This window comes from Cynocephalus volans, chromosome 1 (genome assembly GCF_027409185.1).
Source record: "Cynocephalus volans isolate mCynVol1 chromosome 1, mCynVol1.pri, whole genome shotgun sequence".
In the NCBI taxonomy this organism is placed as follows: Eukaryota; Metazoa; Chordata; class Mammalia; order Dermoptera; family Cynocephalidae; genus Cynocephalus; species Cynocephalus volans.
This window is the reverse complement of record NC_084460.1, coordinates 57027128-57039802: the sequence shown is the minus strand read 5'-3', so window position 1 is coordinate 57039802 and position 12675 is coordinate 57027128.

Here is a 12675-nt window from a genome sequence, read left to right as displayed (position 1 = left end):
CCTCGTCTCAGGACCCATAACTGAGTTGCACCTACAAACACCCTATTTCCAAATAAGGTCCCGTCCACAGGCACCCAGGGTTAGGACTCGGACATGTCTTTTGGGGGGACACTGTTCAACCCATGACAAGCCCTGCCACCTTATCCCGTGCCTCAGTTTTTAGTCAAATGTTTTTCATTTCCTCGTTAACAATATTGGTACCCACTCTAGGAGCTGGTTATGTGGGAAAGACGTGTCTTCCCCCCGGGTGGGCCAGGTTCAAGGGGCGGGGAGAGCCTTGGAGCAGGTGGCTCGGGGAGTCCAGTGGCTCCTCCTCTGTCCCCAGGTGCTGGGCTTCCTCTTCCTTGCCATTGCCTGCTTCCAGTACAAACCCCCGTTGGGGTCTTCAGATGGCTCGGAAGATTCTCTGCCCAGCCAGTCCTCAGTCTCCAACAATCCCATGGAGCTCCAGCTCCAGAGCGACAACTGACCCCTTCCACACCCCCAGGGACACGGCAGCCACTGAGCATCCCCTGAGAGCAAGAGCCACCTGCCCTCCAGACTCGTCTAACTTCTTGGAAGGGCTGACCACCCGGGAAAATCCCACATTGGGTTCTGGGACCTGCAGGGCTGAGGACCTGGGAAAATCCCACATTGGGTTCTGGGGACTGCAGAGCCGTCCCAAGGTTGAGACGGAGCTGATGGGCCTCAGGAGACAGAGTCTGAACGGCACTTAGGAGAAACCACGAGGCTCCTGGAATGGGTGCACGTCCTCCCAGCCCAGGGTCTGCTGCGTATGTGGGGTGCCTGCTCGGCCCTGCCATCTGTTTTGCTGAAGCGTGAAGCCCAGTGAGATGGCTGTGCCCCGGGGGACACCATCCTGTGGAACCTCCTACTTGACACAAGGTTTAAAGTCTGCCGTCAGCTCTGCCCTCGGAGCTGCACAGCCTCTGCAGCGGGTATAACATACATAGGTATATATTTATGGATGTATATTTTGCATAAAAATGTATTTATATAATTTGTTTTATACCTGAGACCGTGGTGTGCATACAGGCAGACTCGAGCAGGGACCAGGCGGGTGCCAGGACTGCCAGCCCCAAGGAATGTTTGTCTCTGTGTGTCCTCAGTTGAAATAGTGCATATGTGAATATATTTCAATATTTAAAGTACATGTCCCTGTACAGTGGATTTTATTTTCATGAATTTGCACAGCGTGGTGGTTTTACCCACCCTCCATGTGGATTTACGTGAGCGTGCGCCCCAAGGGTAGCGGTGGACTCAGCCCACGGCCCCCCATTATTATCCAAGAGGGGCCGTGCATGTGTGTGCTTGCACATGTGTGCTGAGTGCGTGTGTACATGTGTGTGTGTGTGCACACGTGTGTGCAAGCATGTATGTGTGTGTGTGTGTGTGTGTGAGAAACGGGACAAAAGGGAGCCCAGCACAGGCTCCCTTGTTTGCAGGAGCTCTTGGGTGGGCTGAGTTTTGTCCCAAGAGGGGCCCACGTGGGCCCAAGACCTGTCTCATGGCTTCGGGGGCTGGGGGATGTGAAGCAAGGGACCCTGTCTATCACAGGAGCCCCGTGGGAGTGAGGGAAGACAGGCCTTGGTCCTGGTTGTAGCTGTGTGTCCCCAAGGTGGCCCTCCAAAGTCAGATGAAAGCCGGGAGGTCTAGGTTCCAGGTAATAGTGTTTGAAGTGCCCACGGCCTCTGCACGGCAGCGATGGAGACAGGCCTGGGTGTCAGATGGGTGGTCACGCCTCGCACCATACAGGATTGAGAAAAGAACAGAGCGACGACTGAGTGGGAACCAGCCTGGTCCAGGACCGGCATCCAAAATGCCACCTGCTTCTGATGTTTGTACCCAGGGCTGGCTTTGGCACCACCATGGACAGGAGCAGGAGCTGGGATGTGTGGGGTGTGTTTCTGCTGTTCTGTGAAGCACCTCACCACTCCCACCCTACCCTGGCATTGGCCTGTGGGCGGGGGCTGGGCAGGTGTGTGACCTCAGGTCAGGCCTGTCTCTGGGAGACACCAGGAACAACAGGAGGGCCAAGAGCCGGGCACAAGCCCCCGGGAGGACAGTGTGCCAGGAACTCGGCTGGGCGGGTGCCCCACACCCATGGAGCCCCTCTCCCCACAGCTGCATCTCACATAACCCTAGCGTGGAACACACCAGGAAGCCACATGGGCACACGTGCGTGTCCAGTGCTCTGCTGTCTGTCACGCGTGTGGATTCGTGGGCCCACAATCAGGCTGCAGAGCCTCCCCTCTGGTCACACCGACGTCTCTCCTGGCCACCCCTGCCCTGGTGTCCACTGAGCTGGTCATCTCTGCCATGCTACATTTGGGACCTCGCACAGCGCATGGCCTTTTGGAGCTGACTCCTCACTTGCACAGCCCCTGAGGCCCACCCGGGGGCTGCGTGTGTGGACGATGCTCCCGTGCATACCTTCTTTCTGTTGCATGGGACACCATGCCATTCTGGGGCCTCCACTTGCCTTCGGTCACCTGGCCAACCTCATCTTGCGGGAAGGAAGCCGAGCCCAGAGGCATGAGGGCACTGGTCCAGGGTCTTGTGTCCCCCAGGCTGTCCACAGACCTGGCAGAGACCACCTTGGCCACGTGCTGAGCAAGGAGTGGGCTCCTGGGAGCTTCCCAGGGGGGTTCAGTGCGATCAACAGGCCGAGCCAGGCTGGCAGGCCCAGGAGCCACAAAAGTACCATCCAAACAAACCGTGCGCCACTCCTCTGGGGGTGGCCTGCTCCTCTGGGGGTGGCCCACAGAGGTGTTTGCTGAGCACCTCTGCCACGCCAGGGTCCATTCCAGCCTCTGCAGATACAGCACCGTCCAAGGCCAACACGAGGTCCGCCCTCCTGAACCGATGGCGAGGGGTGAACACAGGTTCCCGACAGGGATGCGGCTCCGAAGGAAATAAAATGGGCAAGCCCTGGGGGCCCCGCCGGGCAGGGCAGTCGGGAAGGCTTCTCAGAGGAGGTGACGTTCAAGCTGAGACCTGAGAAGCGGGTAGACATTTTAGGTAGAAAAGTGGCAAGTGTAAAGGCAGGAACTTAGTTCCTTGAGGCAGGAACTAAGTGACGAGCCCACAGGACACCCAGCCCCAGAGGTGGGCAGCCACCACCTTTTCTTTATAAAGCATTTTGTGCCGCGAGGGTCACGCCTCCGGGATGTCGTTGTTGTCCACTCTCTTCCTCCCCACATGCCAGGTGACCCCCTCCTGCATCACATCACAGCCGACCAGAGAGCGGATGCTCCCTGATTTAGCCACACCCAGGGGGTCCAGTCATGCACGCTCAGGAGCCAGGCCCAGGACCACCCTCGTGCAGCTGAGTCGGGGCAAGTACGTCCAGAGGCCGTTAGAGAACGAGGACCGCAGACCACGCACGGGGGCCAGGCCGTCCTCCTGAGGGCGCGACAAGCTCTCACCCAGGACGGGCGCCTGCACAGGTTCCCCGTGACCTCCCTGCACTGCTGGCCCCCCCGACTGTGGCTAATCATTGAAAGAAATAAAAATAAACACGTGCAGATATAAAAGTATGCATAAATAATTTATATAAAATATAAGGACATAAAAATAAAACAGCTCCTAGTGTTGAGGTAAGTTTCCCTAGTTATCAGCAAGGGCACGTGGCTGTTCTGGACTGAATCGTGTCCCCCCACATTCCGTGTTGAAGCGCTAATGCCCAGTGTGCTGGGTTCGGAGATGGGCCTTTATGAGTTGACTCAGCTTAACCGATGCTAAAGGACTAGAGCCCTACTAAACGTTTCAATCTATTTCGTTGCACAAAGATTTAACTTTTCACGTAACCAAATCTGTTGCTTTTACCAGGGCTCAGGGCCCCCCACATCCACACATGAGGAAGTCTGGTCACCCTCTAAATGCTGGGGTTCCCTGAGTCCAGCCCTGGCCTCATCTTCCTGCACAATCTCACCTCCACCTGTGGCTGGACTACCCCGGGCCCCTCGGGGATTCCCAGGTAGCCCACCACACTCTCTCCCCAGGAGCCCTGTCCCTGCCTCATCCTGACATCCAGCCCACCTGGTCATGGCACGTGCCCCTCAGGGTGACACCTCACCATCCTCGGCCACTCTGGTCCTCACCTTCCCGTCCCCTCTCCATGCGGGGCTCCAGACCCATCCCTCCCTCTGTCCTGCTCCACCTCTGGGACTCAGACCAGAGTCCCATCTTTGGGGGTGTCTTCTTCCCAGGGCCCAGGTCTCAATGGCCTGGGCATGGTCTGGCTCTGCTGTGAGTCCCCACCCACCGTGGGCTCCTCAGGATGGGGATCTGTCAGCTTTATCTCTGGGAGGGCCAGACTTGGCACTTCAGTGCTCAGCAGATGTTTCTTGGAAGAAGGGACAACTGAAGCAAAACAGAAAGGATCAGGTTCATGGCACCGCCCATGAGAGGAGCCTCGGGGCGTCCGTCTTCCCAAAATTCATAGAGTCTGACCAGTGCCTGACCTTGAGAGGCTGTGGTGCCAAAGGCAGGGCCTTGTTCATCTCCCTGGCTCAGGTGCCCAGGAGCTGGCCTGAGCAAACGCGTGTCTCATCACAGGAGGCACGTTGGGACACCTCTGTCCCCTTGTCGTCTTGAGATGGTTTGGGAAGGCCAGCGGGGAAGTGGCCTCAGGGATCCCAGGACTGCACTGTTGGGATGTGCCCTGCATCCCCCAGCTCTGGGCCTGCTCCAGCCCTGATCAACTGGCCCCTAGCAAAGCTGACCCCCTTGCTACCCCAGATGGGTGCTTGGGGCCACTTTGGCCAAAGCCATTGGTTGTTTTCTGTAACTGATTCTGGCCTGGGTGGAGCTCTCTAGGCACCAGCTCTGGGTGTGAGCTCTGAGCAGGGCACCCGACTCCTGGCTCCTCCCAGTGGGCACCCTGGGCAGCCAGTGGGGGTTTGGGATCTACAGATATCCAGTGGGCACTAGGGGGGCAGCACAGACATGGCCTGGGCCCACCTGCATACACTCAAGTCCCCTCCCCAGCTGACGGTCTCTCCCCCCATGAATTCAAGCCAGAAACAGGGTCTCTTCGGCTCTCCTGGTTGTCGTTTCTGCAAACGTGAGTGGATGCTGATCCTTCCACCCATCCTGGGCTGGCACCTCCACTAGCCAGGAACTGGGCATGGCCTGGGTTTAAGCAGCAGCCGGGATAACACGGGCTGCCTGGCCCCCTGGCCGTGTGGACAGAAATCGAGCACCTGCTGAGCGCCAGGCCTGTGCTGAGCGGACATGGCAGGGAACAGGTACCCAGGCCGGATGAGACTGGCTCCCTGGAGGGCCAGAGGGGAAGCCAGAGCTTTTCTCAGGGCTGACCCCAGGCAGCCACTGGGCCCTCAGCAACCCAGACCCAGAGCTCTGATGGAGGAAACCCCCGCATTCCCTAGCAGATGGGAACCCCCAGCGCCTCGCAGGAGCTTGTTCTCGGATTCCCTTGCACCTGTCTCCAACCTTGAAGAAGGCCTGAGGCAGTCAAAGCCGGGGTGGGTATGTTTTAGAAATCACGTTTTTCTTAAACGGCTTTACTGAAACGTAAATCACGTGCCATACTATCCATCCACGTTAAGTGCGCGGTTCAATGTTTCAGTTGATGTGCAGAGCTGTGCAGCCGCAGCACGAGCAGAACACGTGCTGTGCTTCGAAGAGAAACCCCGAGCCCCTCTGCCATTGCCCCCACCCTCCCCATCGATCCACTTGCTGTCTCTATTTGCCTGTTCTGGATGTTTCCTGCAAGTGGGGCCATCAACATGCAGCCCTTTGTCTCGCGCATTGGGCAGACGTTCCCACGGGCCGCCAGCACCGGAGCACGTGTCTGCGTGGGGTTCCTTTCTGAGGCCGGGGGTGTTTCTCTGTACAGATGGCCACATTGTGTGTATCCCATTACTTAAAAGGAAGGGAAAACTCCTTCGCTTCTGCCAGCCGTCTCCAGGCTGAAATCTAAACGTTCAGCCAGTGTGAAGTTGGAGTCAGGGTGATGCCACGACGGCACAGTCACCAGCCACCAGGGCCGTTCTCTGCAGATCCGGCAGACGTGGGCTTCCTCCACGCTCCCGTGAGAGCACCCTCTCAGCCTGAGTTACCCCGTTTTCCCTTCTCCAGCCCCAAAGGCAGCTTTGAGACCCCATTTCCCTCCCCACACACAGAGCCCAGGCCCCCATCCCAGGTTAGGCCCACTCCAGGCCTGGGGCTCAGGCTTGTTCTGTTTTTGTCTATGGAAACCGTGGGCCCTTTGGGAGGACACATGGCACACACACGCACACACCACACGGGGACACACACACACCCACATCATACACAGCACACACACACATCACACACATCACACATCACACACGCCACACAGACATCCCACACAGGGGCACACACACCACATACACCACATAGACACGCACACAGATGTACTCACTCACACACAGACACATACACCCTCCACACAGTGACACACACACATCATATACACCACACAGACAACACTCCATACAGATACATTCACACATACCATATACAGAGACACACACTCCACAGGGACACACACACGTCATACACATCATATAAACACACAGAGACACACAGACACAGACACACAAAAATCCTCCTGGGTGCACAAAGTCCTCCTGGGTGGCCCAGCCTCTGCCCAGCTGGTGGGGGGGATATCCAAGTTCATGGCAACTTGTTCTGCCCATACCCCCCCCAGTGTCGGAGGCACCTTCTGGGTACCCAGACATTGTCTGCCTATTAGTCGCTGAGAGATTGGTGCTCAGATGCTCCCACCTGGGGGAGGGCAGTACCCCACTGATGTCCCAGAAATCACACTGTCAGCCAATGGGCACACAGCCTGAGACTCACATTGAAAATCATTTACTGTTCATCTGAAACGCACATTTACCCAGCATTTTTATTTGCTGTCTCTGGCCAGCCTACTTGGGTGGGAGGGGGGTTCCTCAAGGAGGGAGTAGCCTGGACACCCCCAGCCCAGAGAGACATTTCCATCTGAGCCCACCAGGGGGCGAGCGAGCCCATCGAAGCATGGACTTCTCCAACCCAGGGACAGAGCTGCCAGCCCAGGCCCTGCCCGGCCCCCGCCGGCCCCTTGGCTTCTTCCCAGGACCTCTGCCCACTGCACCTGCTCCCCAAGAGTACACGGGGTGGGGCGGGGTTTCTCGGGACTGAGACTGTCACCCCCTCCCTCCATCACTCCCAGCATCAGGGCTGGGACGCTCCTCAGCTCCTGCTGCGTCCCTGGGTCACTGTCCACAGCACCAGGTGCAGAGAGCCCCGACCAGCCCCGGGGCCCCAGCGAGGCAGCCTGGCAGCATCCAACTATTCACCTGTTCTCCCAATGGTCACTGTGTGCCCGTCCCAGGATCACAACAGGAGGAGAAAACCAGCAAGTAAGGACAGCGAGAGACATACCCCAAGTGTGGGGGTGGACGGAGGGTGCGACAAAAGCATGGTGCAGCCGTCCGTGTCGGCTCATTGGTCACAACACGCGTGCGGACGCGAGGTGCTAATAATCAGGAGGCCGTAGGCAGGGAGGGGCTCTGTGGGAACTCTCCATACTTCCTAAAGGATTTGTCTGTAAACCCAAAACTGCCCTAGAAAATAAAACTTATTAAAAACCTAAAAAAGAAATAAAAATACCACTACATCACTAAAAACAATACAAAACAGAAAGTGGGGATGGGGAAGAGTGGAGTGGGGTTGGGGACAGCCTCCGGCAAGGTGACATTTGGCCGATCCTGAAGGGTCCAGTGAGAGCATCAGGTGACCAGCAAGTGCTAGGGGAGAGGCCGGGCCGTTTCAGGGTCAGCATGTGGAGAGCAGAGGGAAGGGGGTTGCAGGAGCTGGCGTGGGCTGGGGCTGGGCATACCCCGCAATCCTGGGGCCTCTCTAAGGCCTTAGCTTCAGCCAGGGGAGATCAGGACCCTCGGGGCCTCAGCGGGGCAGGGCCTGCCAGGGGTCTTCAAAACCCTGCATGAGGCCGAGCCCATGGCGCACTCAGGAGAGTGCGGCGCTGGGAGCGCAGCGACACTCCCGCCGCGGGTTCGGATCCTATATGGGAATGGCCGGTGCACTCACTGGCTGAGTGCCGGTCACGAAAAAGACAAAAAAAAAAAAAAAACAAAAACAAAACCCTGCATGGTTAGTCAAGGTTCCCCCCAAATCAGAGGCTATTCAGGGGGGCTGGCAACATTTTAACTTGTCAAGAGATAAAACACAGACAACCGTGACAAGACAGCACTGAGATCCACCACCCACCAGGCATGTTCTCCACAAGGATGTGTGCCAAGCTCACCACTGTGACCGCCAGGGCCAGGGCGCCAGGGAGGGGGCTCCCAGGACAGAGTGCTGAGGCAGGAGATAGCAGGTGTAAGTGCAGGGGGTTACTGGAGAGACTTCCTGGGGAGGGATGTCAAGGGGAACACAGGGAAGGTGCAGTGGGAGGGGGCAAGGGAGCTGCAGGCAGGCCTGCAGGGCACAGATGGGTGTAGAAGGGCAGACACAGAGCACATTCCATTCCCACTGCCAAGATGACCCCTCCTGTCTTTCTTTAAGAACCAAACACATGAAACACCGCTCACTGCTACGAGATTTAAAATCTCTGTTTCCTTTTCTTTTTTTTTTTTCCTCTTGGTGACTGGCCGGCAAGGGGTTCCAAACCCATGACCTTGGTGTTACAAGGCTGCACTCTAACCAACTGAGCTAACTGGCCAGGTAGATGGTTTAAAATTTTTAACAACTACAAACCTTCCTCTGCAGGCCCTACATCTAGCCAGACATGACCAGTTACTTTAAGTAGCTTCTTGTGTCTTTTCCAGTTACATATGTATTATTCTCTTTTTCAAAAACACACAAAGAGATAAAAATGTGCACATTGTTGTATATTCTGTGATATCTGCTTAGTAAATCCAGAGGCTATTTCCACTGAGCTCATTCTCTCCCACTTTCTGCTTGATGGCTACAGAGTATTCAGCTTTAGAATACTGTAATATACCTAATCATTACTGTCGCCACACATGTAGGTTTGCAGTGTTTTGCTATTACATTAGAAAAATTATCCTATTAAAATACCTTGTGCATGACAACTTGGATGAATCCTAAAATAATTATGCACAGGATTCCATCCTGGAGCCACCTGCGTGGTGGGGGTGTGGGGGGAGCTTCCTTGGGCCCACATAGGGTCAAGTAAATGGAGCCCAAACATGCCTGTGGTGATGCCCCTTCCCCCCACATCCAACCTCCTACAACTCCCCCATACCCTTTGGAGTTTGGCTCCCTTGATCAGGAGCAGCAGCTCTCACAATGTAGTGGGAACCCCCGAGGGTCTCCAGAATCCTTTCAGGGGGTCCATGAGGTCAAAACCATGTCTGTGATGATGCTAGAGATATTTTCCTTTTTCACTCTCACTCTCAAGAGTGTGGGGTGGAATTCGCCAGATGCAGAAACTAGGTGTTACAGAGATTTGCAAAATGTGAAAGAATGCTGCTCTTTTCACTATTTTTGATTTTGGATGATAAAGATTTTTTCATAAAAATAAGTTATTTGTGTTAACAAGAAATGGGTTCACCATTATTTTTAAATGAATTAATACATGAATATGTGAAAAATTGTTTTAATTTCAAATAGAGCAAGTACAGATAGATATAACCCACATTAATAAAGGTTCTCCATGGTTCTCATTAATTGTTAAGAGTGTAAAGGGACCATGAGGCCCCCAAAATCGAGCCCCTCTGCTTGAGAGCAACGACACAGAAATAAGCTATGACAATACAGAAACCCTAAAGAAAGCAACGAGAATGTGCAGGACAGCCAGCTCTAAATTGTATGAGGGGAGGCAGACGCAGATAAATAAATACAGGGACCCTATAAACCTTTTCTGGGGCATTAGTTTCCATTTCCTCCTCCATTAAACAAAACTTACCTCTGAATAATCCCATAAAATGCTATTTTTGTCCCTCTAATTACTGCTTGTTTTCGTGGATAGTTCTTCCTTACTCACAGAGGCAGCCTAATTAGACCTAGGAGGTGTTAGAATGTTTGTTCAATAATCTTACAAGCACTAGAATACAAACCAACCTTTCTCGAGAGAGCGCAGGAAATTAAAGGAAAGACGGAGGGGCGTGGTCAGATTGTGGACCTTCCATCTGTGGGAAAGCCTGCCTTTAAACTGTTTTAGGACAGACTTTTGCAGTGGTGCTTTCTGTTGGATTTTAGCTTGGTGCACAGCCTGAGACTTCATTATAAACACAGATTTCACTCCTGTGAGGAGAATCTATTGCGTCCTTTCCCCAGGCTGGCTTTTGGCTCTGTGGCTCCTCTACAGCATTATCAGAGTCTCTACAAGAGCAAGCAATAGAGACGCTGTACTTAGGGCACCAGGGATCCAGGATGAGCAGGAAAAGCCTTTCTAGGGGGTATGAGGACTTGGGGAGTTTTCAGGGAATCAGTTTTCAAATCCTCACAGTCCACATGCACTCAAGCCCCAAATCAATTAGCCAGAGAAAGTCTCCAGGGAATTCCCTGCTCCTGGGCCCCTTCTCACTTCTCCTTCCTTCTCCCACGTGCCAAAGGCATCTGCTTGAAACTTACAATGGACATCGCCCCAGGCACCCAAAAGAGACCACTCAACAATTCCCTTAAGTGCCCATCCGATTAGAGGGTGTATTTCCAATAAAATTTGAGCTTATGTACAATAAATATTAAAATTTGAAACACATTGTTTTATTAACTGTCTTTTAGTAGATGTAATGTGTAAATATGAGTGTATGAGAGAGGGAGAGAGAAATAGACGTGCAAACAGGTAGAATAGGAGTGGGTAAAAGACTCAAGCACAAAAGTATGCGAGTTACCTTAGGATAAAATTCGGTGGGGGACGTGGAGTAACAACACAAGCTGTAAGAAAAAAGGAGCACCGTGGAGACTGCATTTTAAGATTCTACCAGTTCTGGCAGGTCTCCCACGGGGCAGCCCCTCCCTATTATTAGGGCAGCCCCTCCCTATTATTAGGGCAGCCCCTTTAGCTTTGGCTCCTTTCTTGTTTCTTTGTAAATTTCATTCTAGAACTTGACCTGAGCCAAAGGGAGGGACAGAGGGAGGCAGGGAAGGAAGGAAAGGAAATTGGGAGGAAGGCAGGCAAGAACTCGACACACACACTGCCCCCCCTGCCCCACCAACCCGGGACCCAACGAAAAATCCCACATCCCAGGCCCCCAGGTCACCCCACCTGAGAGATGGTAGGAGTGACAGCAGGAGGCGGGTCCACCAACCCCCGCAAGCACATCCTGAGGTCCCTCAGGTGATGGCTGTCCCGCGGCTTTGCCCCCTCAACCCAGCCGAGCCAAAGCCACCCAAGCCACCAGTAAGAGATGCTGCCCTGATGAGCCAGACCCCTCTCTTGCTCTGCCCCTGCTGAGGGGGGTGGGCTTGCACACAGGCAGCCAGGAGGCGGGGTGGCTTCACTGCCCACGCACCATCCTCCCACTGAGCTGGCCAGAAGCAGAGACCACTCCCACCACCACGTCTTCACCTGCTCGGCAGCTCCAGCAGCAGCCCACCAGCTTTAGCACTGCCCTAGGACAGGATGACCTTGGGAGGCCACCCAGTCAGAGAAAGCTCTGATTCTGGAACCTCCACAGGAGCTCTCCTGGCCACAGGACATGGGCTAGGAGGGAGGACAGAGACTGTGATGCCCAGAGCACTTCCTGCCGTCTGCCCTGGGAGCAGGCATTTGGAACATCTATGGAAGAGGGGAGAGGAGCCCCCTACCCAGGCCCCCAGTGTCATCTACATTACAGGAGCCACCACCTGCCTCCCCGGGTCCCAGGCAGAGGGCACTGGACACCTCTCCATGGCTTCCCCACCCACCCCCAGGCTCTCTGACGGCCCAGAGCATACCAAGCCACTCAGCCTCCTGCAGGGTCACGCAGCCACCCACACTCACTCCCTGGAGGGTCCAGCTCAGATGGGGTGCGGCCCGGTCCTGTGTCCTTCACACACTACGCCAGCAGTGACCCTTTGAGATTTGCTGGTGTTCACATGCTCCCACTGCTTTATCGGGATGCGGTTTGGCCAGTGCCCCACAGACAAGCCCCTGAAGGCAACCCAGGGGACCCCAGCACCCCGTCTGAGCCCCACCTGTCAATAGCTGTAGGATGGGAAGGGTTCCCACCCTGTGCTGTGAGGGGTCTTGGGCCACCACATCCCAGCATCCCACAGTGGCCTAGAGAGTGCTGAGACCTCCCTGGCAGAGTAGGTCTCCAAACAGTCCCTCTGGTTACTGCTGCAGAGCCAAGGGGACCCTGTGGTGCAGGCAGGGCCAGTGCCCCCATGCCCAACAGAAAGGCCCCAGGGCAGGCAGTGACAAGTCAGGTGCTGCTGTGGAAATGGGTACTGTGCACCCTGCCATCCAGGACAGGTTCCAGTCCTGTGCAGGTGCCCTAACGGCCCAAGCAACCCGCTAGCTATGAGCCCCTTGTGCAATGGCACACCCCGCTGCCCTGAGCTGTCTCCTAGTCTTGGCTCAGGCAAAGCCTCATATCCATGCCCAGTGAAGACCCTTTTCCCACACTGTTCTCCTAAGCTTGTTTACTGTCACCCTGGGCCTGGCCTCTGATGGTGTATTTAGTGACCCAAGTCCCCCAGGATGGGCACCCACTTCCCTTCCCTGCT